Below are 25,503 nucleotides of genomic sequence, written 5' to 3' on the forward strand. Positions count from 1 at the left end.
TTCCAAATTAACATCTGGCAAATTGAAGTCCCCCATAAGGACAAGGGCAGATGACTTAGATGCATCCCTTAGTTCCTTAAAGAATAACTCATCTGCATCATCTTCTTGGCTGGGTGGCCTGTAGTAGACTCCCACAACAACATCCATTTTATTTGTCTGTCCTTTAATCCTTACCCAGAGGCTCTCAACTGTGCCATCGCCGACTGTAAGCTCCATAGATTCCAGCCCCTCCACTACGTACAGTGCCACCCCCCCCCGCCTCGCCTATCCCTCCTGAAGAGTCTGTAACCATCCATCATGGCACACCAGTCACAGGACTCATCCCATCAGGTTTTGCTTATGCCAATAATATCGTATCCCTGGGACTGGGCCAGTGCTTCTAGCTCCTCTTGCTCGTTCCTCATACTGCGCGCATTTGTGTAGAAACGCTTCAAATGCGGTTTGTTGTGCCCATCACCTCTTGGAGCAGTTGAAGAATTTCACTAGCACTCAGCTCTTCGAACTGTGTCGTGCCATCCCGTGTCTTGTCACTGACTTGCCTGGTGTTGCCCCATTCCCCCTTCCAGTCTAGTTTAAAGCCCTGTCAATCAGTCCTGCTATCTCCTGAGCAAATACCCATTTCCCTTTCTGGGAAAGGTGCATCCCATCAGAAGTCTGTAGACCTGGTGACGAATAGACCATCCTATGATCGAAAAACCCTAAGTTCTGCCAATGACACTAACCTCAGAGCCACATGTTGATCGTCTGGGTCTGCCTAAACCATTCAATATTCTTCCCTCCTACTGGAAGGATCGAGGAAAACACTACCTGAGCACCCGATCCTTCGATCACCCTCCCCAAAGCTCTGAAGTCACTTTTGATTGCCTTAGGACTTCTCTTTGTTACCTCCTCACTGCTGACATGGAGAACCAGTAGCGGGTAATAGTCCGAGGACTTCACCAGACTAGGGAGTTTTCTAGTGACATCTCTTACCTGGGCCCCAGGGAGGCAGCAGACTTCCCTGTAGGTTGGGTCCAGTCAGCATATGGGGCCCTCTGTTCCCCTCAGAAGGGAGTCACCTATGACAAGTACCCTTCTTTTTTTCTTAGCATTAGTGGTTGTGATGCAGGGGGTAGGCTGCCTAGATGACCCCTCTGCCCCATAAGGACCTACATCCACATCATCAGTTGTCTGCCCAACCAATTCCAGGGCCTCGTATCTGTTGTGTAAGGGCACCTGGGAAGGTGAGGTAGGCTGAGAGCAAATACGCCTGCCCCCCGAGCAGTAACCTGTTTCCATTCTCCCCTGTCTGCTGGGTGTCCTCCCTCTGCCTGGTGACAAGGGGGTAAGTAGTCCTTTGTCCCTTGCACTGTGGTCGGCTGGTGCATCTGTCTCAGAGACAGTAGAGTTTGATTCCACCAGTCAATCTCCCTTTCTGACTCCCTGTTACTCCTCAGCCTGGACACCTCCTCCCAAAGCTCCTTCACCAGGCTGAGCAGCTCCTTTACCTGGGCACATCTCCCACAGGTGTGCTCACTGCTGCTGCTGTCAGATACTGACCTGAAACTCAGGCACTCCCTGCAGCCCAGGACCTGGACAGCTGCATGTTCTCTTGAAGGCTCTGTCTGGGTGGCTGCATCAAGTCTTGCAGCTCGAGGGGCCGCGAGGGACCCTGAGGAGGCAGCTTTTTTCCGGGTGGAGGCCATAACTCCTGCTATTCTCAGCTCCTCACCAGAGGGTTGTAGCCCCCGCTTGAAGTGGCAGGGCCCTCCCTGCTCGAACTGCCGCACCCGCCCCGGTCGCCGCACTCCTAGTCACTCGCGCTCCCCAGTGGGCGTTTAAATCTCCCGCAGTTGCTCCTGGCAACGCCTCCGCCGCGTCGGCCCCGATGGCGAGAGCTGCCCGCTCTCCGCAGGGTCTCTGTGCCCCTCCGCCGGTTGCCCTGGCTCCGGGAACCCCCCTGGTCTCCTCCACACTCGCTCAGCCGCGGAACTTACCGTTGCCGCCGCTGTGCTCCTCGCCGAATTAGTGGCATTAGAGCACAAGCTCTTAGAAATAAAACAGGATCTTTCCCTCTGTTGTGAAGTATTGCTTTATACAGCCAAATAGGGGATTGGGAACTGTGGGTAATATACCTCTACTTAAAAGCTGTGAACTCAAAATCCACAAAAAGAGATAAACAGAACTTGATTTGTCAAACTGTCCTCTAAACAACCTCCTTGGCTTTATAAGCAAAATCAGAATATTTTTTTCTTATCACTGTGTAGTGCAATGTTTCCATATTAAGCTTTGCAGCTTAATAATGGTTGCAGAGTCTGACCCCTTAAGAGTAAAGCATTGCAGTAATGATTTAGCAGGCTTATATCTCATTTATTTTGTGTATTTCTGAGGAAAGTTTAAAGGCAATTATTTTATACAGCCAGCTGTAATTATTTATGATCTTGGCTTTTTTTGATCTTGAAGGCCAGACCTTGACAGCAATTGGACAGTAATAAGAGAGCAGATCCAGATGGAGTTCATGGTTCTCAAGGGACTTCTCCCAAATACCAAGTATCAGTTTGCCATCCAAGCAGCAAACTCCTATGGATCCAGCCCCCCCAGCACACCGAGCGACATCATCCAAACTTTCAGTGAGTAGAACCACCTTTTTGTAATTAAAGCTGTATATCTGCAGTAGCCTTTGGAGGGCTACTGGTGGAAGGAGTCGCTCTCCAAGCACAGGAACCCCCAGTCTGACACCTCTCGGTCCTGTCCATGGAGCTTGCAGCATCCTGTGAAAGTCAAGCCAAAAGCAAAGATTTGAAAAGTTCCAGACAGAAGTGCTCTCATGTTGTTTCTCTAATCTGGAGGTCATTACCAGATATTTTTGGATTGCTACTTACTGACTTTTGTGCTGGCTTCATGCAGAACTGATAAGCGAATATCATGGGAGAAATGAGAGAGACAAGTCTATTGTTCATCTTTTTTTTCTCTCTTCTTCAGAACTGAACTGTATATATTACATGTATAATTTAAACAACTCAGAAAGACCAAAGCAAATCTATACTGTTTTCTGAGGAGTAAGATTCTTAAACTATTAAGCACAATCATGAAAATAATGATATAAACAAGTAAGCATCTGTCTTCATTTAACCCACACCCTGGGCTAAACAATAACAGTTGTTCTCTCACCCAATGTCCCTTCCCTGAACAAGGAAGGGGATTAGGAAAAGGAAGGAGACTCATAGGTTAAAATTTAAACAGATTTAATAAAATAAAGAAACCAATATCAATGATAATACAGAACACACAAAATTATACTTAGCTACAAAGTTGCAGCAAGTTGCTCCAGAAATAGCAATCATTGGGAATAAAAAAGAGGAAGGAAGGCAAAAATAGCCTTCCCTCCAAGCTTTCCCTTTTATAGTGAATTTGATGTTAATGATATAGAATACACCTTTGGGCCAGCCTGGGTCAGCTGCCCTGGATTTAACTGCTAATGGCCTTGATCACCATGGCTGGCCACAAACTGAAACCAAATCCCAATGAAACCAGGACAGCATCCCTTTTTGATCAGAAGCTGCATAGCAAAAATTAGGTGAAAATGCATTCAAACACACTTGACTAATCACGACTTTGTAAAAGTGCAGCATTTGTGCAGCAATGTAGGCCATGCACATTGCAATAAGGGATAGGTCCTGCATACCTCTCCTGATGTCCTTCCTTGGGATATAATCCTGTGCTAGTGTCTCTGTGGGCTGACTTTGAGTTGCTGTTGCTCCTCATTACCCCCAAAGTCATAGCTGTATGTGATAATCCCAACCAAGCCAACACAGAGAATGTTGGGAATCGTACAAATCATGTCTCTTGCACAGCGAAAAGCCCAGTGTCACAAAGCAGAGTCAATGCAGGAAGCAGAGCCAAGGCTGGTGGGGAACGTGGACTAACTGAGCTATATCCTTAATGTGCCAAACTTTTTATTGCGTTTAAAAGTTTTCAGTACTTTTAAGTTCCAGGTTTGAAGGCATTTATGGGGATAGAACACCACGCAAGAAAATGACTGGATATAATTTTAGCAGATTAATGAACTACAAAAAAGAGCAGCAAGACTGACTTTTTTTCTTTTCTCACCTGTGCGCTCAATTGCAAATCATCTTTAACTAACTGGTAGACAATGAGCAGCAGAATTTGCATGCTGCAGAAATGTGGGTCACATCCTTAATGATCCACCAATTTAACCTGCTAAAGATTTATTTCTAAATTGCCTCTCTATCTTGAAATCCCTTGTTTTCATTGACTCTTTTATGGCAGTTTTCATCCTTTTTTCCCCTCTGTCATAAATTCTGAAGCAAATGTTTGAAAATCACGAAGGTGCAGTGTGCTCTGGGGTTCCTTGGCCCCTGGATCCTCAAGGGTCAGTTCCTGTTGCCTCAGGCACGCTTGTGTGCTCTTCAGTAGCCTGTCTATCTTTGGATGTGTCTGCATTCTTTGGTCAGAAAAGACAAAGTGTTTAGCTCTGTTAATAAGGGTGGAGTAGTCTTCATACTGCACTTATTACTGCAGTACTCTAGGAAAGGCACTTTGCCTTTGCAAGTTTTAAAAATTGGAAACCACCTGTTCTGCAGAGACCTGTCAAGATGGCTCTAAAACATGGATTTTTGTCAGTAGAGCTTGGAATCAAATTCACACCTAGTATATATAAACACTGATTTCTGGAGAGGTTCATACCGGGCATGAGCTTGACTCTGTCTGGATCAGATCTGAAAAGTTAATGTATTATCCATGTTGCACTGCTCTCTGAATAGGCTCAAAAACTCTGTGCCAGTCCGTGGTAGGCACATGGGTGCCACTGTGACTGAGAGGTTGCTCTCCTTGCACCAAGGGGCTGGCAGTGCTTGGGGGAGACCCTCATGAGCGGACAGAGCTCCTGCAGCCTAGAGCCGCTTCATGTCAGTGATGTGCTCCAGCCACATACCAGGTCAATTGTACTTAAGGCTACTTTGGCAAATTTTGGGCCCTTTGGCAAATGAGAATGTGGTTCCTTTGCCAGTCTGCTCTTAGTTTCCAGGATGGACTTTGCAAATAGGCTTAAAACCTACATATAGCCACTATGCATGAAAGCCTATGTTATCTTGTGGATAGTTGTCTTCACAACAACCAGTTTTTTGCAGAGCAAAAAGAGTTCAAAGGCAACAAAGGATGTGTGCCTTTAGAAATAAGTTCTGCAGCTTTCTGGAAGCAGGAGTGTAAATGAGTATAGCAACTCTCACTTGGCTTTAGTTATGCTGTCTGTGTAAAAAACTGGTTTGATGTTAACCAGATACGCAAGTACATTGTGCATTAGTAGAAAAGCTAAACTTTTTTGTGAAAAAATGTTCTTGATTAAAGCAGTGCATAGCCTGAACATTTATTTTTCCCCAAAACACTAAAAAAACTTGAAGAGTGATTTAAACCATTGAAAAGTTTAATGTGACAAAAAATGCATGCTAAGTTCAAGGGCAACCAAGTAAAACTCACTCCTAGTTCACATTATGTAACTGTAGGTACCTTCCCCCTTCTAGTAGCCAGAAAACCAATAGTTATCTTCTTTGGCCCAGTTAATCATTCAGTTCAGTTGCTCAGGTATAGACAGTCAGTGGATTTGAGGTCCCTCGGGTCCTGTGGTTTTCAGCTGTCACTGCAGGAGGGCATGTGCCTCCCATGCGTCTCCCAGACACCTGACAGTCCTCTGGGGATGTCTCAGGTACTGTAATGCATCTCAGATGGCACCAGATGCCTGAATCTCTCAAAGTGCCAGCAGACACCTCTTAGTCACCTATCATTGCTGGAAAGGTGTCAGACAGTTGGCATGTCTGAAACTGAAGTATCTTTTGCTCTTTGGGGTGCACATCGTAGGAATTACTACCTTCATTATTCCATGGGTCCTCCTCACATGTAAACAATTAAACATGCCACAAATATTTGATGCTATTTTCTGACTACCTGTGTATTCCTCAGAAATACCTGAAATATCTTAGGAAGCTGGCAGAAGTCCATACAATGTCTAGTTCCTTTGCATTACCTAGTCCACATAGAGCTGGCACTAAGGTCTTTAGTGTGTTTGGGTTTTAAAAATTTGTAGCTTTATGTGTGTATATCCTGGATTTTTATGCTTGTTTTGAAATAATTAATGGCTTTCCGATGCTTATTTTAACTGAAGAGCAAATTCCCAGCATTACCTCAAATGCAGGGGACCTTCAGGGTCTGTGTTGCATTGTGTTGAGTCTCTCGCAGCTCTTCTAGGTAAGCTGAGACAGAGATGAGTCCTGCAGACACTGAGTCCATGCTACTTGGGGATTTTTTCTGATGAGGTTTATTTCATTCTCATGTGTAATTCTCTTACTTTGGTTTCAAGGGTGGCTGGATTTGCAGTACACTTGACTGTGCATTGTTTCAGGTCCTCATAGGAAGCTGTTGGCTTTGCTAAAATGTTCCTCTGAAGGGGTGCTGACTGTATCACCTAATGTGACAGACCTCCCAAGGTCCTTGCAAGTAGAACACGTGGCCTTGATTATAAGCAGTTACCCCCTTACCTAGTAGAAAATGCATGCTTGGTTTATGTTACGTTGACCCATTTTCAGGGAGGAAAGACAGGCCAAGTTTCCCCAAGGGTTCTCATTTATTTATGATTTGGTTTCATTTTTTTTTATAGAAGGAAATTATGTAATACCTGCAGGTTGCAGGTATTTCACTTATATGGCTGTTGTTTTTTGCTATATCAAATCTTTCAATGTGTCATGGGCAATTTACTTGAAAATAAAAGATTTCGCATATCAAGTTTAGTAACAACAAAATAAACTGTCCCAAAGAATCAAACAAACAAAGTGTCATCACCTGCATCACTTAAATACCCTTCATCTCCTGGGGAAACAGATGAGGTTTGCACGGTGCCTGGAAGGTCACCAGCCTCGGGCTTTGTCAGACCAACAGAGGAAGTGTCTTCTGTTAAAAATACCCTCCTGCTTGTCTCCACAGAAAACATGACAGAAGTGGCTGCTTAATCCAGGTACATCCCTTCCTCTGGGCCTGACAGTCACCGCCTGACTTCTCACAAATGGGGGTATCCGTATGCTCTGGCTCATACTGAGCAAGGCATTGGCACAGATGCTTAAATATTCTGCACGTTGCTTGAATGTGTCAGCTGAGGCTCAGGCACAGGAAGAGAGCAGTCCCTCGGGCCCAAACCTTGATGTAAATGATGGTGATGTGTCTTGGAGGTAGCAAATGGAGAACATTTTCCACAGAACTGTCCCCACAGATCTCCAAAGGCTTTACAAAGGCAGCATTTGTATTTATTGTCCCATTATACGGACAGGGACAAAAAGCAAGAGACAGGCCAAGCAATATGCAGTGCCTCAGTGTGAGTCACTGACAAGAATAAAACTCAGATAAAAATGTCCCAATGTATTTTGGACTTAGACCCGTGAGGTCTTCTCCATGAAGGCGATCAGTCTCTTAACATTTCATTCAATCTGCCTGTGTTGCAGTGCCTGGTGGTCTACCAGGATCCTAACGCTCTTCTGTGTCTCCTGATCAGTATGTTGTCATCTAACCATCAAAACAAAGTTTGTGTGACTTTCTGTTTGTTTTTGAGAAAGATTTCTTTGGTGTAACTTAATCCCTGATTATTTGGAAAGAAGCTGTCTTATGTTCATGACCCCCCACAGGTTTTCCATTAATTATAAAACAGGGTTATAGGACCTGGTAGAGGGTCTTAAACAGGCTTCATCTCCTTATACACTGAAACATTGATTGAATGAAATATAGCACACTTATAATCTCTGTAGTCATTGTTTTGGTATTTGCGGAGTACCACTTTGCTTAATTGTCCCTGATTTGCCACCCATTATGAGATGAGCTCTTCACTAAAGCTAATGCAGTGCTCTTAGAGATGGGCTCATGTGGGGATTTCTCAACAAAAAGTCCTGTTAGCTTCTCTGCTTTCTGTTTATTTTGCAGTTTTGTTGCATCATGTCATATGTGGGTATCATGTCACATCCAGTGAGCCAACACCAAATGTAGGGCAGAGCAGGCGATTGAGAAGCCAGTGGGCTTAGATGGTCTCATCATTTGTGTGTGTACTCACCTCTATAAATTCAGGCATAGTTAGAAGAGTACATCTACCATGTCTTCATTGCTCCCAGGTGCATTATGAGTTACTAAAACTGCTCAACAGATCAGCAGTAGTAATGTAGCATGCGCTGGCTGAAACTCAGATGGAGCCAAGGGGAGCGAAAGTGGGATTTGGGGCCATATTAGAGGCCTGTGGATATTAGGACACCTTCTGAAGTTATAGTTTTCCTGGTGATGCCAAACACATCCTGAAGGTCTTTGAAGAAGGGCCTCAAAGCAGTCTTTTCTACCAGTCACAATAAGCCATACTTTCTTTGCTCTCTCCAGGCTATAAATGTTGTACCAGTTCGATATGGTGAAAGGAATCATTGTCTGGTTTAAAACAGTGGGTACATTTTGTCTACCAAGGTCTTCTGTTGGAAAAGCATGGAACATTTTGGTCTGCCAGATGAAAGAGGCGCACCTTCTGCTTGGGGAACTGCCTGTGTTTCCTAAATTACCAGGTCTCATTGCATGCTGGTGGTTATTGATGTATTTAGTGATAACTCCACTCAAATCAGGAGAGTTACACTTCTGGTAAAACTGGCATGGCATTAAAATCATATCTATACTGTAAGCAAGTGTGCATATCTGAATGCAAAATCAAGACCTAACATTTTCTATGTGTTAATGTGAAGATGATATTTCATTCCCTGTATTGCTTCATTCCTGCCATTCTTAACTGAACTAAATCCCATTAAGCCAATAGAAAGTTTGCTTGAAAAGAGAAAAAATGTGGCAGAATCTGAACTATAACAGATTTTTATTTTGTAGCTTGTGACCTCTAAATTAGAAAATGGAGTCTGTGTATCACAGCTTGTTTGAATACAGATTAGATTGTTTTCCCTGACATATGATTGATCAGTAATGTGTGATTTTTTTCCTTTCGTTTTTCCAACTTAGTTTATTGCTTCTGTTACTCTTAGGTAAATTACAGTTTCATCCGTTAGAAGAACTGAATTAGTTCTGAATAATTTCAGACACACAATATAAAGGCAATAAGTAATATTGCAGACCTGACTTAAAAACAAGAGTATTCCAGTGAGCTGAAAATTGCTGCATCTGCTGGGAGCTGAGTTAGTGGCTGGGCTCTTGCTTCATTCATATAATTTCCATTAAACTGCAAGTCACATTTATAATGTTTATGTTTGGGGTTTTGCATATTCTTTTGTAGAAATTGTTGTGTTTAAGGTGTGTTGTGTGTAGGAGGGCTAATTTTGGCGGAAGCTAAACCCCCCTTGCGTTCCAGCTTGTCCTCAGATATTAGAGGGGCTGGGGGCAGCTGAGCTTAGCCTCTGAGTGATGCCCAATGTGACACCTTAAATTTTGGCTGAAAATAGGCCAAAACCGGCACTATCAGTCCGGCTGCATTCAACAGCTAATATGTTGAACTAACACAGTTTCGGATGCACTAATAGTGCAGGGCCCAGTCACGGTCGATGAACTAACATGGTTCCAGATTATGCCATAAATCTGGGCGTGTCCACCGAAATAAAATCCTTGCGACCAGTTCCACAGTTAAGATAATTTATTCAAGCAACAGATACAGATTCTTTTAGATTGTCAGTGATGAATACACTGTCTGCAAAGCACGCTTAGGTACCTATATGTTGCAAGATGACTATATAGCGCTATTAATACGATTACAAATACAAGCTTGATTTCTGAGTTTCCCAGGGAAGCACCTGGTATAACCAAGTGTACGAATTTTACCCAAAGGCATCCCTATGGGTGGGGAAGAGAGGTTCAGCCCATTGACTGATCCCAGAAGTCCGTAGTGATGTCTCCCTGACTTCTCAGTGATGGTATCTTCCCCACCTTGCCTCTTTCTTAAGGATTTTTAATACTATTTTCCTATGTTTATGTGGAGCTTGAGTGACTCTAGTCATACATACCTTATTATTGATTGGTGCAAAATTCTCTCGCTTCGATTTTAAAGATATAGACTAAGAAAAATTCAGAGAGCATGCTCAGGGGAAGAGGGAGGTGTGTAGCTTTTGGGATGGAGGTGTGTTTTGGTATTATAATGAGATTATAATGAGCAAAGTTCATCCACAGACACTATTTCACCACAATCGCTGGCTCAGTGACTAGTATTCTGGGTGGGAATGGGGTATTATCTCTCATTTGATGGTAGCTATGTAATTTATCTGCTACGAGGTACCATCAAGTTCCTGTACCTGCCTCGTTAGTACAGAGCCTGGTTGCGGTTATCTCCACACTGTTCCACCCTCCGTTCTCGTTCTCTCAGAGTTAGGCACACCAAGCTCCCGTGGCGCTGAACATCTGAGAATGCAGGCTAGGTTGCCTGGGGAACCATCACAGAGCAGATTCCTCACATGCCAACCACGTTCCATCCTGATGCAGTGATGGATGGAAAAGTGTTCCAACCTTCCTGCCTGGAGTAAAATTATCCTGTGGTGGTGATTAACCTGAGTGACTATTCAAGTGAATACCTAGGAATAGAGGTTTTGCCTACATTTGATAATACCTATTGTTTTCAATAATGAATGCAGGATTGGGACCAGTTCATAAATGCACAGTCTGTTTCTCCAGTAGTAATCCTTTGCACTGTGCATTCAGTCGCTAGCAGAAATCTCTGGATGCAGTCTGTCCAGTTGGCCTCATCTCATTACCTATCATAAAGATATGAGTTCTCTGCTTACCTCAGTTGCTAGAACTCTTATGCTGAATACTGGTTTAATACATAGTTAAACTGTATTATTTAGAGATGATTAGGTATACATGTTAGAGTGGAAGGCTTATACACATTCTCTCCTGGTCTAGCATGCTGTTTTGGTTGCAAATGTGTATGCCTCATTACCTCTACTCATTTGTTTCTGATTTTCTGTATGTTGATGTAATATGTAAAGTCCATTGATAATAACTCCCACAGAGTGTATGGTGGGTGGCCAATTAGCTAGACCAGGGCTCACATTCGTAACTGGTGCACATATGCTTAATTTCATAACTGTCTGCGCCAGGATTTCTGGGTTGCAGTCATGGCAAAGGAAGAGAGAGTACAAAAAGATTTAGACAAGTGCTCTCCTGCCTGAATCAGGTCAGTGAGATACTTTTCCTTTATTCTCCACTGAGGTGGGAGATGGTTGACCCCAGTTAAGACTGGCTCAAACAGTGCGATAGCGCTGTGCCCACACTGCTCTCTCTGAAACTGCTGAGCTTTTTTAGCTTTTCCTGGCTCCATCAGGTTGTTCAGTGGTGGTACTGAAGCTCTCGCTACCATCAAGTTGTTAGCTGGTGTTTGCTGGCTTGTCAGGTCTCCTTTCTGCAGACAGACACTGCCCAGCAAGACTTTGTGTCTCTGCGTATTGCAATGCGAAGGCCCTGCTAACTCACGAGAAAATATGGGCAGCTTGTGGCTGCTAAAAATAAACAAGCACACATGGTCAGCCTATATAGAGACTTAGTAAAGCAAGGATTACTTATGCTGTTTTTAAGTGACCGCAGAACTATTTTATGGAAAATGCAAATGTATGAAGTCTGCTGTTTTCACTGGTTACCAAATGTGTTATATTCTTAACCTTGCTGAAATGACAAGAAATGGTGGTGATGAAGTTACCCTTATTATCTTTCCTCATGTCTCTGGTAAATTTTAGTAGCTAAAAGCATAAAACATTGTTTAAGCAGAATTTACTGTGTAAAGTGCAGAAAAACACAGATATTTTCCACAAGGATCATCTTACTGTTTAAACTGGCCGTTCCCAGCCTGGAGTCCTTCACAGAGCAGTTCAGCACTCCAGGGATAGGCAGAGGCAGATTATGCACATGAAAAGCACACGATGTTTGTGCATGTTCCTTTTTTCTAGGTGCTAAATCGCATTTTTAAAAAAGCCTAAAAATACACTTAGGATGTTAATTTCAGGAGCAATGGAGCCAGTGGAAGGAGGTAAAGGCCTAAGCAGAGTGTGCCAGAAAAGCCCTACCTAGATGCATCTCTTCTGCTGTTCCAGTAATTTGGTCACCAGTAGGGCAGATAGAGGACTCTCTATTTATAAAAGGGAAAAGTTTGATCTAAAAACAATACAGCTTATTACAATGTAGTCCATGCTGAAAAATTCAGAGCAGTTCTCCTGGAAGAATGATAGATAAAAGTCAGTTTGCAATGGGAGAACTGAGCTTTTCCTGCTTTGTTAAGGAAACACAGTATGTGACTAAATGAAGGTCTTCACTTAGTTTCTTTTAAGTTGCATATGTATCACTTGGACAATGTCTCCCATCTTCAGGCTGACACTTGCATTGTCTGTACAGAATGAACATCACCACCACTTCAGATTTTCAGCGTGTTGAATCAGGGGAGGTAAGATCTGAGTTGCTGTGTATAAAGTGAAAAAATATATGAACTGAATACGCCAGTTGTGTCTTTTTAGGCTCTGAAGAGTTAGGAAGTATCAGAAATAGTGTGGCCAGCAGGACTATGGGAAGTGATCATCCCCCTGTACTCAGCACTGGTGAGGCCGCACCTTGAATACTGTGTTCAGTTTTGGGCCCCTCACTACAAGAAAGACATTGAGGTGCTGGAGAGAGTCCAAAGAAGGGCAACGAAGCTGGTGAAGGGTCTGGAGAACAAGTCTTATGAGGAGTGGCTGAGGGAACTGGGGTTGTTTAGTCTGGAGAAAAGGAGGCTGAGGGGAGACCTTATCGCTGTCTACAACTACCTGAAAGGAGGTTGTAGCAAGGTGGGTGTTAGTCTCTTCTCCCAGGTAACAAGCAATAGGACGAGAGGAAACGGCCTCAAGTTGCACCAGGGGAGGTTTAGATTGGATATCAGGAAAAATTTCTTCACAGAAAGGGTTATCAAGCATTGGAACAGGCTGCCCAGGGAAGTGGTTGAGTCACCATCCCTGGAGGTATTTAAAGACGAGTAGATGTGGTGCTTAGGGATATGGTTTAGTGGTGGACTTGGTTGGACTTGATGATCTTAAAGGTCCTTTCCAACCAAAACAATTCTATGATTCTATGATTCTATGAAGTGGAAGCTATGGGCATCGGTATATCACAGACACAGTGTCTGGTGATGATGATGGATTTGATACTGATGACTCAGACTATGACATTTACATAGAAGAGGTAAATTTCAAGATTTCACTTTGACATTTCTGTTTTCTTTATAGTCTTAATATTTTCAAGTGTCTGGTCTTGACAGAAAGTTTAATATCTGTTATTGTATGCTCAGATATAATAATGTGGTTGTTTCTTTTTCTTCGGTGAGGATGAATTTGTTAACTCAGATCTGTATCTTGGAAGGTATTCATTTCATTTCTATGTAGCATTTGAGGTTTTACTGAATTTATGATTCTTTATTTCCTTCAGCTCAGACCACTTCCTGCTATCAAAGGAGGCAACAGAAAATTTCTGGTCGAAACTAAGGTCACGCCAGGGTCTAGTTCCAGACTCCTATCACAGGTCCTTACAACCACTTCTGAACCCACTACTTCCACTCCCACCACCACATGGCCTTCAAGCACAGCAAGGGCAACTACAGCTAGGGCAACGAGGAGGGGCAGCACATCTTCTGCAATGCGCCTCTTTGATCTCTCCTGCGATGAGACCATCTGTTCTGCAGACAGCTTTTGCATCAATAACTGTGACCAGGGTGGCTCAACACTGCCACTGCAGTTGGGAAAAGGAGGAGACACATGCGTGGAAGGTAGGTTTCACATGCCCCCAAGTCTGTGGGACTGTGCTTCCTCAATGGCCCCAGAGAAGGCTTCCTCCGGCATCGGCAGGCCGAATGTCTGTGGCCTCTGCGCAGTGACAGCCACCTTGGGGAGCACCAGTATGCTGCAGGCCATCTGGGGGCGGGTTGCTGCTCTGCTGCTGGCTTCTGTTAGCCTGGGGCAAGGAGCAGCTTCATGGTAAACCAGCCAAAGTGCATTTTGGGAATAGCAGGCCTGGGCTTAATGGCTCCTAAGGACAGCAGTGGCTTCCACTCACAGTTCAGACACGAGTCCCTTTGCTTCTCTTTCCTCAACTAGGTTTGAAGAAGTTATTCTTTAATAAAGCTGAATGCAGACCCTGTGTAGATGTGCACAGGGGAGGTTAATACTCCGTCCCCACCTGGGAGTGGGAGGGTGAAGGCACCCAGGCCTGAAAACGCTCCAGCCGTGGCATCCACAGTTTCCAGTAGGGACATGCAACCCCATGTTGACCCTTGCCTTTTGCCTGCAGCTGAAGCCTGAACTGTCGTTATATTTGTCACGGCGGTCAAATAAAACAGGAGACAGAAGGATAGTTTCAAGCAGGCAGCAAAGCAAAAGCAAAAGCAAAAAGAGCGCCTGCGTTTATTTTACTCAATTTTTTATATATTCCCCCCTCTAGCTGGCTAACTTTATGATTGGTTGCGCTCGCTGTTCACGCACCCAACCACAACCACTGATTGGCCGTCACGCACCGGCCACAAGGTCCATGGTTGGCAGCTGGAATGTCACTCCGTATCTTGTTTTTCTCACATCCTGTTTTCTTGCTAAATTCCTCTTCATTCTCAGGTTTAACCGTTTTCAAGGACATAGTTCCATTCCTTCAAAATGAGGGCCGCCAGCAGCCCAGTCCGATCCCTCAATTTCCCCTTTTTTCTTTTTCAACCAAAAAGGCCGTGTTTATCATCCGTTGCATGGCCCTTTGCAAACAAGAAAACAAACACGGTACACGAGGCATGATACAAACTACAAACAATCCATAAGTCCCATCTTTATCAATCCTGTCAGCCATCCCCTGAGTCCTAAGTGACCCAGCCAGTCACATAAGAACCCTTGACCCATGACCATGCGCTAATAATAAAAAGTCTATAGCAGCTCTATTTTGCAAGGTAGCATGTCGAATACTATCTACATCATTGGCTAATGCTTCTAAAACTCTAGAAGTTTGCTTAGCTCTTTTGCAACCCAGCAAGCTAAATTTTGCAGTTGCGTCAATCCTTGGGCAGCATCGTTACATTCTATCACTATGGTAGTGACACTTCTTCTTTTGCCTGGCCTTATGTAGGTTAGTATGGTTTAGTATGACTTTTTGTGTAGGCATTAGTAGACTTAATTTGCCTATGGTACACGGACCTCCCACCTTCTTACTGGGCAGCCCTGGCCAAGCCCTGTCCCCACAAATTAGGAATAAACCCTTTGGTAATTTTTGCTTTCAGATTCGTTTAAGGGGACCCCCATTAGACATGTATGAAAGGGTTGTTCAGGCTGAGGCTAAGGAGGCACAGAACTGCATCTGGTTCAGGCTCCGCATCAGAGTCACCCAAACGTTGTGACTCCCTCCCAAGGTGTTGGCGGAAGGACTATCGGCTGGTGTCCTCTTGTCAGCTCCAGGATCCAAAGCAGGCTTAACACACCTGGTGGGAAACCACCATAGCCCTGCATCTGTGGAGACACAAGCATACCCACATCCCCAGGTAACTAAATCCCACGGGGCCTGTCCACTTTCCCGTTTGCAGGTCTCATGCTAAAACCTTTGCCCTGACAAGAGGATCGCCTCCCTGCAAAGACAAAAAATGAGAGATAATTACAGGACGCTCTTTCCCGGCTGGCACAGTTAAATGATTCAATGTGTACACAGCCTTCCATAGGCGAGCATGTGGGGTCTCAGAGCTCATTCCCCCTTTTTGTTTTTTGAGAAGTTGCTTCAGAGTGTGGTGCACCCGTTCCACAATGGCCTGGCCGGTCAGGGAATGAGGAATGCCAGTAACGTTCCACCCCCCAGGAGGCAAGAAATCGGGCCATGCGTGCAGATGCATATGCTGGCCCGTTGTCCGTCTTAATACATTTCAGAATCCCAAGGGCAGCCCAAGCTTGTCGAAGATGTGAGATGGCGTCAATTGCTTTCTTGCTGGCATGGGCCGATGCCCACACAACCTTAGAAAAAGCATCCACAGAGACTTGAACATATTGTAGGCGATCAAAAGAGGGAATATGTGTTATGTCCGTTGCCACAGGTCCAAGGCTTGGCAGCCGCGCGGGTTAACCCCACATGGAAACACCAGTCCGGGTCCTAAGCATTGACACTCCGGACAAGCGACGGTGATAGATTTCGCGTCTGCAAAAGAGATCTTGAATTGACGGACTAACGCCCGAGCCCCTTGGTGAAAAAACTGGTGAGACAGAAACGCTTGATGAACTAGGTCTGGCACTGGAGGGGTCCAAGCGGGGGCTGCGAGAGCGTCGGCATGCGCGTTCACTTCACATATGAATCCTGGCAGACCAGTGTGGCTGCGAATATGCAAGATATAATACCTATGCACATGTCGGTTCACTACAGTCCATAGCATTTTTAGGCAACGAAAATAATAGTTCTGAGTTACCTCTTTGAGTAGCGCACGATCAACATGCTGCGCAATGTCTGCTACATAAGCAGAGTCCGTAACAACGTTTACAGCACAATGCGAATATGTTTTAAAAGCAACAATGGCAGCACTAAGTTCAACCAATTGAGGTGATCCCTGTACTAAATGCACCAATTCCTGCCATTGCCTTCCGTCATACCAGATAACTACTGCTTTTCCCGATTTTCCAGAGCCGTCAGTAAAGACCGTGGGGCCTTGTACTGGGCTATCCGCTGCCAGCGGCTTTTGAATCACTTGTAACTCTGAATGAGCTTGTAATAATTTGTGACTGGGAAGATGATAAGATACCTGCCCTTCAAATCCTTCCAGGGCCAATTGAAATGGTAAACTGTTTGCCATACACCAGCTTACATAATCGTGTTCAATGGGAATTATCAGTTGACTGGGGTCTCGGCCCATGAGTTGAACGCATCGTGTGCGTCCTTTCGTGATTATTTTCGATATCAGCTCAATCTGAGTGCTCACTGTTTTTCGTGGTTGAACGGATAAAAACAGCCACCCTAGAACGTGTAGCGGATCCTGCCAGCGCTCATTCCACTGGCCCAGTAATCCCATGGGATGATAGTTGGCAATGGCTACGTATAAACTTACTGGCGTCTCTAAATCCACAGGATGTACCTTTTCTGCCACATACCATTGGCCACTTCCTCTAAAGCCAAGGTGGCTTCCACTCTCAATGACCGGGGAGACATCAAATCAGTGTCTCCTTTCAACAGGTCAAAAAGCGGCTTCAATTGAGCAGTCGGGAGGCCCAAGTACAGCCTTACCCAACTGATGGCCCCTAATAATTTTTGCACATCATTCAGGGTTTTTATGTTTACTCGGAATTGGATGGATTGTGGCTCAATTGTCTGATCCAGACCTTAACTCCCAAGTACTTCCATGGGGCCTGCTGCTGAACCTTTTCCGGTGCTATACACAGCCCAAAAGTGGCCAATGATTGCCGCAGAGCTGGATATACTTGTTGAAGTTCTGCTTTATCTGCAGCTGACACAAGAATATCGTCCATGTAATGATAACAGGATACCTGTGGAAATTGCTCCCGTACTGGTGTCAACGCCTTTGCTACATACCATTGACATATTGTGGGGACTGTTTTTCATGCCTTGTGGTAATACCGTCCACTGATATCGCTGACAAGGCGCCATGTTGTTCCTATTAGGTATTGAAAAAGCAAATTTGCATTTGTCAGTTTCATGTAAAGGGATGGTGAAAAAACAATCCTTCAGATCAATAACCTAAATGTTCCAGTTTCGTGGGATCATAGTCAGAGAGGGGCATGCCTGGTTGTAAGGCTCCCATCCCCTCCATCACGTCATTTACTTTCCGCAGATCCTGCAGTAGTCGCCATTTACCTGACTTTTTCTTAATCACAAACACAGGGGTGTTCCAGGGGCCATGGGAAGGTTCTAAGTGACCTTGTGCTACTTGTTCTTCCACTAATTGTCAGAGGGCTACACACTTTTCTTCAGGAAGGGGCCACTGCTCCACCCAAACGGGGGTGTTTGTTAGCCAAGTTAGAGGCAGAGTTGGTCTCTGTGCACCCTCCACAACAGTGGCCCCTATTAAAAATCCTTTTGTGTACCAATGACCACTCCCCATTGTCCCATAACATCCCGTCCCCGCAAATTCAAGGGGACATCAATCACATAGGGTCGCACTGTCACCGTCTGACCCTCAGGGCTCCGAACTTGCACCATAAATCGGCTCTGGACACTCTGTGTCGCACCACCTACTCCCACCGGCATGGAGCCAGCCGAGCAGGTGGGCCAGGATCGAGGCCATATATGTGCAGATATGGTAGTCACATCTGCTCCCATATCAATCATCCTGGTCACCTGTATTGCCGAGGGGGTTCCTTTGGCGAAGGTGAGTATACAAGTTAAAGTTGGGTGGGTATTCTGTATGCTCTGAGCCCAAAAGATCTGCAGCATTCCCGTCGAACCGAACCCCCGCTCCCCTCCGATCTTATCCTGTTTACAAGTGACTTGTGCTCGGAAAGGAATCAAACTGCGCAATCCGGCTACCTTCGGTAATTGACACGGGGGGGGGTAGGAGTCCATACCATTGCACAAATTTGACCCATATAGTCTGCATCAATAACTCCTGGTAAAACAAATAGACCTTGCAAGGTTACACTAGAACGTCCAAGTAATAGTGCACTTAACCCGTTTCCAATGGGTCCCACGGCATTCAATGGAACCTTATGCACTCTGCTATTCTCTATTGTGATTGCGGTTGCTGTCGGTAACATCCAGTCCGGCACTCCCTGCAGTTCGGGCTGTGAGTTCACTGCATAAGCCTGGAACTGGTTGGGAAGATTCATTTGTGTCAGCATGCGGTTCCCCCCCGCGTTCTTTCTCCAGTTTCCCTGCACACTGCCGCTGCTTGTTATCAGCTGACCTTGAGCATTATACTTAGACCTGCATTGCTTCACAAAATGCCCCAGCTTCCCACAGCAATGACACATCAAAACAGAGTTATCTCTCCCACTCAGCTTCGACTTCTTAAGGCAGTTTTTCTTAAAGTGACCTTCCTGTTCGCATGTATAACAACGAAGAACTACCTTAACTGCCGCCGCAAAAGTTTTTGCTAAATACTCCATCTGAAATGTGGTGGTTCCTACTTTCTCACAAGCATCCATTAGCTCAGTTAAGGTGGGGTTACGATTTGCCATCCCTGCAACAACTTTCCTGCAGTCCTCACCTGTGTTGTCCTTCGCTAACTGTAGTAACAATGCTTCTTTTACAATTTTCCAATCTAACAGTTGCCAAATATTTCTCCCCTCAGGACCCGCACCCACAATCACCGGATATGCTTCCGGAATTATAACTCCTTCTAATAACGCATCTCGAATGACCCCTTTCCATTTTACTCCTCCCTCACCTCCCCCCCCTTCCCCTGTATACGCGGGCGGACGCTGACCCTCTCCCTCACCTCCCACATTACCAGATGGACACAAACCTCCCCCCCCGCCCTGATCTAAAGGTGGAGTAGGGAGTTGTAAAGGAGGTTGAGGTGGCCCTAATACTTGTCCCGAACACAGAGGGGGTTTTGGGGGAGACATAGTCACGTGTCCCGAGGCGTTGGCTGAACGATGCTGCTGCAATTCCGTCTTTAATTCTTCCAGTCGTCTACCAAGCTCTGTCATGTCAAGTTCGTGTCCATTTCGTGATGGTAACGGTCCTTTAAGTCCTTGTGACTCTGGTACTGCTGACTCCGTAAATGGCGAATCCGGTAAAGGTGGGTACAAAGCAGGTTTACCCTCCTTCTTGTCCTCCTGCTCAGCCTCATCCGTAGAGAGATCAATGAGAGGAGGAGGGGGTTTCGGAGGGGTTTTCGGCCAAGTCTCCTGTTCAGCATCTGAATCAATTAGTCCAAATCGAGTTCGTGTTTTAGGGCGCACTACCGGTTTCTAATGGATCTGTATCTATTTTTCTCGCTCCCCGCTCCTCAGCTTTTTTCGGAGCCGTCCGTACCCACGGTGATAAAGGAGCTGCACCGGTACAGCCACCGGGGCCATGGGAGGTGTTGGTCCCGCAAACAGTGAGGGGGTAGTAGACGTCTGCGGTCCTAAAGCCATAAAAGCTGTATGTGTGACTTCTCTCTCTGCTTTTATTCCTTTTAACGCTTCGCTACCCAGCCTCCATGTAGCAGACAATTTAAAGGCTTCCTTATCACCACTTGACACCGCATTCCAGAGAGCGTCACCAATCTTCTCCCATAAAGGCACTTCAAAGACATCATTAAAGGTTGTAAAATGTCCTTTATCTTTTGCCCAAAACAGTAACTGCTTTAATGCAGCTTCGTCATATTTAATTCCTCTCTCAGAGAGTATATGTTGGAGGAGTTTCACCACTGCCACTTCTGTCTTGGTCAGGGTAGACCCCATGTAAACACGTCCGAGCCGCATCCCATGTCGCCCGGTCCTCCCGCGCAGCCCGTAGCAGCCACAAGATAACTCCCCATGTTTTTAATTCTTTGGCAGAACCCGCTGCCATAGCTCGCTCAGCGAGCTGCATCGAGCACCGCTCCCAGGTATTCGGCTGTAAACAATCAGCCGGTCCTGCCACCGCCCCCTCCTTAACGAGACGGTCCACACACCGGGCTACGTCTTTCGATTTCACAGAAATCTTAAATTCCCCGCCCAGTAACGAAATCACCTTTATCAAGGTTTCCATGGCTCGCGAACCCACTCCGACCGCCTGCGGTCCGCCAGTCCAGCAATCACGTCGGGGTCACCATTTGTTGCCGCTTGTCTGCGGCAAGCTCCGTTCGGTTGCTGGCTGGCCTGAGGCTATCCGCACCCCAGGGCCATTGAGCACTGACACCAATGTGAGGATGCAACAAATGGCGTTTATTTAACTGCGCAACAGCCTTATATAGTCGTCTTGTCCCGTACGAACTCGCGTGATACTTGCACTTCCTGCTCCTTTCGCCACGCCTACCTTCCGTTACAGCCCGAGATTTTCCGGTCGCCGTACCCTGATCTACCTACACATCCCTGTTGCCCTTCTTGAAGATTGGGACAATGTTTGCCAACTTCCAGTCAACTGGGACCTCTCCAGATTCCCAAGAGCATTGAAAAATCATTGAGAGGTCTTGCTGTGATATAAGCCAGTTCTTTAAATACCCTTGGATGAATCCCATCGGGCCCCATTGACTTGTAGGGATCCAGCTGGAGCAGCAAATCCCGCACAAGTTCAGGGTTGATTAGGAGTGTATCATTCTCACAGTCATGGACCTCAGGCACAGGGCTCTGGGGGGTCCCAGCGCCCATCATTGGTGTTGAAAACCAAGGCAAAGAAAGCCTTAAACGTCTCAGCTTTATCTATGTCCCCATATGAGGTGACTATGCTTGCCGAGTAACGGGCCAATGTTATTTCTAGCCTGCCTTTTGCTACCAATATATTTTAAAAAGCCCTTTTTATTGTCCTTCACAGTGCTGGCCATCTTCAGCTCTAATTGAGCTTTGGCCACACAAATTTCCTCCCTACAGTGGCGAACAGCATCTCCGTAATCCTCCTATGTTGCCTGACCCTGTTTCCAGCAGTTGTACACTTCCTTTTTTTTCCCGTAGTTCAAGAAGATCCCTGCTCAGCCAGGCCGGCCTTATGCCTCATCTGCTTGACTTCTGACATTTTGGAATTGCTTGATCCTGTGCTCTTAGGAGGTAGTATTTAAAAAGTGACCAGCACTGATGGACCCCAGCCCCTTCAAAAGCTTTTTCCCAGGAAACCTTATTAAGTAGTTCCCTGAGCAGCCTGAAGTCTGCTCTCATATCCAGAGTAGAGGTCTTGCTGGCAGTCTTCCTCCTGTTTCCATAAATTTTAAACTTGACAGCTTCATGGTCGCTATTGTGGGGATCTGTCCCCTTCCTTTTGGGCATTGTCTCAGAAATCTATGCCACGTGCTCGGGCGACATCTTGTGGGGACTGCCTGGAATGCCTGATCTTGGCAATGCTCGATGATGCAATAAGCTAGGCGCCCCCCCCCTCCACCCGCCTCCGGATGTGTGTCTCCAGCGACCGCCTAGCAAGGGGCCAATCCTATGGCGCAGGAACCGGACATGTCCCGCCTTTGGACCTGTGATTGGTGCGAACTGTTGACTGGCAACTCCGAGTCACATGACTCTGCCGGAAAAAACTCTATAAAAGAGGCTGGATCGCTCGACCACGCGGGACCCTCACCGCCATCTTCCAACTAACAACAAAAGGGAATCCACGGGACGCCGCTGGAGCTCTCAGGGTGGTGAATATTCTTTCTCTCTCAACTGTTTTCTTTTTTCTCTCTTTCTTTTACTTCTCTCTCTCTCTTCCTTGCTCATTGAGTTGCCTCATTGTTGGACTTTATTAAGTCAGAGTTAAGTTTGTTGATACCGTGCCTCGGTTGTGCTTTGTCCGAACTCAAGGATCACGAATCTATTTTATTTCGGGTCAGGATTTTGGGGGGTGCTTTACCTGCAGGCAGGTTAAGCATACTGGGTGATAATTTGGCGGGCCCCGCGTGGGGGGGGCTGTCTGCATTGGACCAGGCACGCCGCACATGGGCTGCACTGGAGTTACTAATTAGGCGGGTCTCTCTCTCAGGGACTGTCTGCATTTTATTTCTAGATTTGCTTTTGAGGACTAATTAGGCGGGCCTACGACCTACGTAGGCTGTCTGCATTTTATTTCTAGATTTACTCCTTTTTACTAATTAGGCGGGCCTATTAGGCTGTCTGCATTTTATTTCTAGATTTACTCCTTTTTACTAATTATGTGGGCCTATTAGGCTGTCTGCATTTTATTTCTAAATTTGCTTTTGAGGCGGACCTAAATCCAGAACCCAACAGCTATGGCCAAGGCAGTCACCAATCGCCACTTCACCCACAAGACCCTCTATGTTAACAAGCAACAGATCGAGGAAGGCCCCTTTCCTGGTCGGTTCCCTTAGCACTTGAACCAAGAAGTTATCATCCAGATGGTTTAGAAATCTTCTGGACCTGTTTGTACCAGCTGTGTGGTATTCCAAATTAACATCTGGCAAATTGAAGTCCCCCATAAGGACAAGGGCAGATGACTTAGATGCATCCCTTAGTTCCTTAAAGAATAACTCATCTGCATCATCTTCTTGGCTGGGTGGCCTGTAGTAGACTCCCACAACAACATCCATTTTATTTGTCTGTCCTTTAATCCTTACCCAGAGGCTCTCAACTGTGCCATCGCCGACTGTAAGCTCCATAGATTCCAGCCCCTCCACTACGTACAGTGCCACCCCCCCCCGCCTCGCCTATCCCTCCTGAAGAGTCTGTAACCATCCATCATGGCACACCAGTCACAGGACTCATCCCATCAGGTTTTGCTTATGCCAATAATATCGTATCCCTGGGACTGGGCCAGTGCTTCTAGCTCCTCTTGCTCGTTCCTCATACTGCGCGCATTTGTGTAGAAACGCTTCAAATGCGGTTTGTTGTGCCCATCACCTCTTGGAGCAGTTGAAGAATTTCACTAGCACTCAGCTCTTCGAACTGTGTCGTGCCATCCCGTGTCTTGTCACTGACTTGCCTGGTGTTGCCCCATTCCCCCTTCCAGTCTAGTTTAAAGCCCTGTCAATCAGTCCTGCTATCTCCTGAGCAAATACCCATTTCCCTTTCTGGGAAAGGTGCATCCCATCAGAAGTCTGTAGACCTGGTGACGAATAGACCATCCTATGATCGAAAAACCCTAAGTTCTGCCAATGACACTAACCTCAGAGCCACATGTTGATCGTCTGGGTCTGCCTAAACCATTCAATATTCTTCCCTCCTACTGGAAGGATCGAGGAAAACACTACCTGAGCACCCGATCCTTCGATCACCCTCCCCAAAGCTCTGAAGTCACTTTTGATTGCCTTAGGACTTCTCTTTGTTACCTCCTCACTGCTGACATGGAGAACCAGTAGCGGGTAATAGTCCGAGGACTTCACCAGACTAGGGAGTTTTCTAGTGACATCTCTTACCTGGGCCCCAGGGAGGCAGCAGACTTCCCTGTAGGTTGGGTCCAGTCAGCATATGGGGCCCTCTGTTCCCCTCAGAAGGGAGTCACCTATGACAAGTACCCTTCTTTTTTTCTTAGCATTAGTGGTTGTGATGCAGGGGGTAGGCTGCCTAGATGACCCCTCTGCCCCATAAGGACCTACATCCACATCATCAGTTGTCTGCCCAACCAATTCCAGGGCCTCGTATCTGTTGTGTAAGGGCACCTGGGAAGGTGAGGTAGGCTGAGAGCAAATACGCCTGCCCCCCCGAGCAGTAACCTGTTTCCATTCTCCCCTGTCTGCTGGGTGTCCTCCCTCTGCCTGGTGACAAGGGGGTAAGTAGTCCTTTGTCCCTTGCACTGTGGTCGGCTGGTGCATCTGTCTCAGAGACAGTAGAGTTTGATTCCACCAGTCAATCTCCCTTTCTGACTCCCTGTTACTCCTCAGCCTGGACACCTCCTCCCAAAGCTCCTTCACCAGGCTGAGCAGCTCCTTTACCTGGGCACATCTCCCACAGGTGTGCTCACTGCTGCTGCTGTCAGATACTGACCTGAAACTCAGGCACTCCCTGCAGCCCAGGACCTGGACAGCTGCATGTTCTCTTGAAGGCTCTGTCTGGGTGGCTGCATCAAGTCTTGCAGCTCGAGGGGCCGCGAGGGACCCTGAGGAGGCAGCTTTTTTCCGGGTGGAGGCCATAACTCCTGCTATTCTCAGCTCCTCACCAGAGGGTTGTAGCCCCCGCTTGAAGTGGCAGGGCCCTCCCTGCTCGAACTGCCGCACCCGCCCCGGTCGCCGCACTCCTAGTCACTCGCGCTCCCCAGTGGGCGTTTAAATCTCCCGCAGTTGCTCCTGGCAACGCCTCCGCCGCGTCGGCCCCGATGGCGAGAGCTGCCCGCTCTCCGCAGGGTCTCTGTGCCCCTCCGCCGGTTGCCCTGGCTCCGGGAACCCCCCTGGTCTCCTCCACACTCGCTCAGCCGCGGAACTTACCGTTGCCGCCGCTGTGCTCCTCGCCGAATTAGTGGCATTAGAGCACAAGCTCTTAGAAATAAAACAGGATCTTTCCCTCTGTTGTGAAGTATTGCTTTATACAGCCAAATAGGGGATTGGGAACTGTGGGTAATATACCTCTACTTAAAAGCTGTGAACTCAAAATCCACAAAAAGAGATAAACAGAACTTGATTTGTCAAACTGTCCTCTAAACAACCTCCTTGGCTTTATAAGCAAAATCAGAATATTTTTTTCTTATCACTGTGTAGTGCAATGTTTCCATATTAAGCTTTGCAGCTTAATAATGGTTGCAGAGTCTGACCCCTTAAGAGTAAAGCATTGCAGTAATGATTTAGCAGGCTTATATCTCATTTATTTTGTGTATTTCTGAGGAAAGTTTAAAGGCAATTATTTTATACAGCCAGCTGTAATTATTTATGATCTTGGCTTTTTTTGATCTTGAAGGCCAGACCTTGACAGCAATTGGACAGTAATAAGAGAGCAGATCCAGATGGAGTTCATGGTTCTCAAGGGACTTCTCCCAAATACC

Source organism: Nyctibius grandis, chromosome W (genome assembly GCF_013368605.1).
Source record: "Nyctibius grandis isolate bNycGra1 chromosome W, bNycGra1.pri, whole genome shotgun sequence".
Classification (NCBI taxonomy): domain Eukaryota; kingdom Metazoa; phylum Chordata; class Aves; order Nyctibiiformes; family Nyctibiidae; genus Nyctibius; species Nyctibius grandis.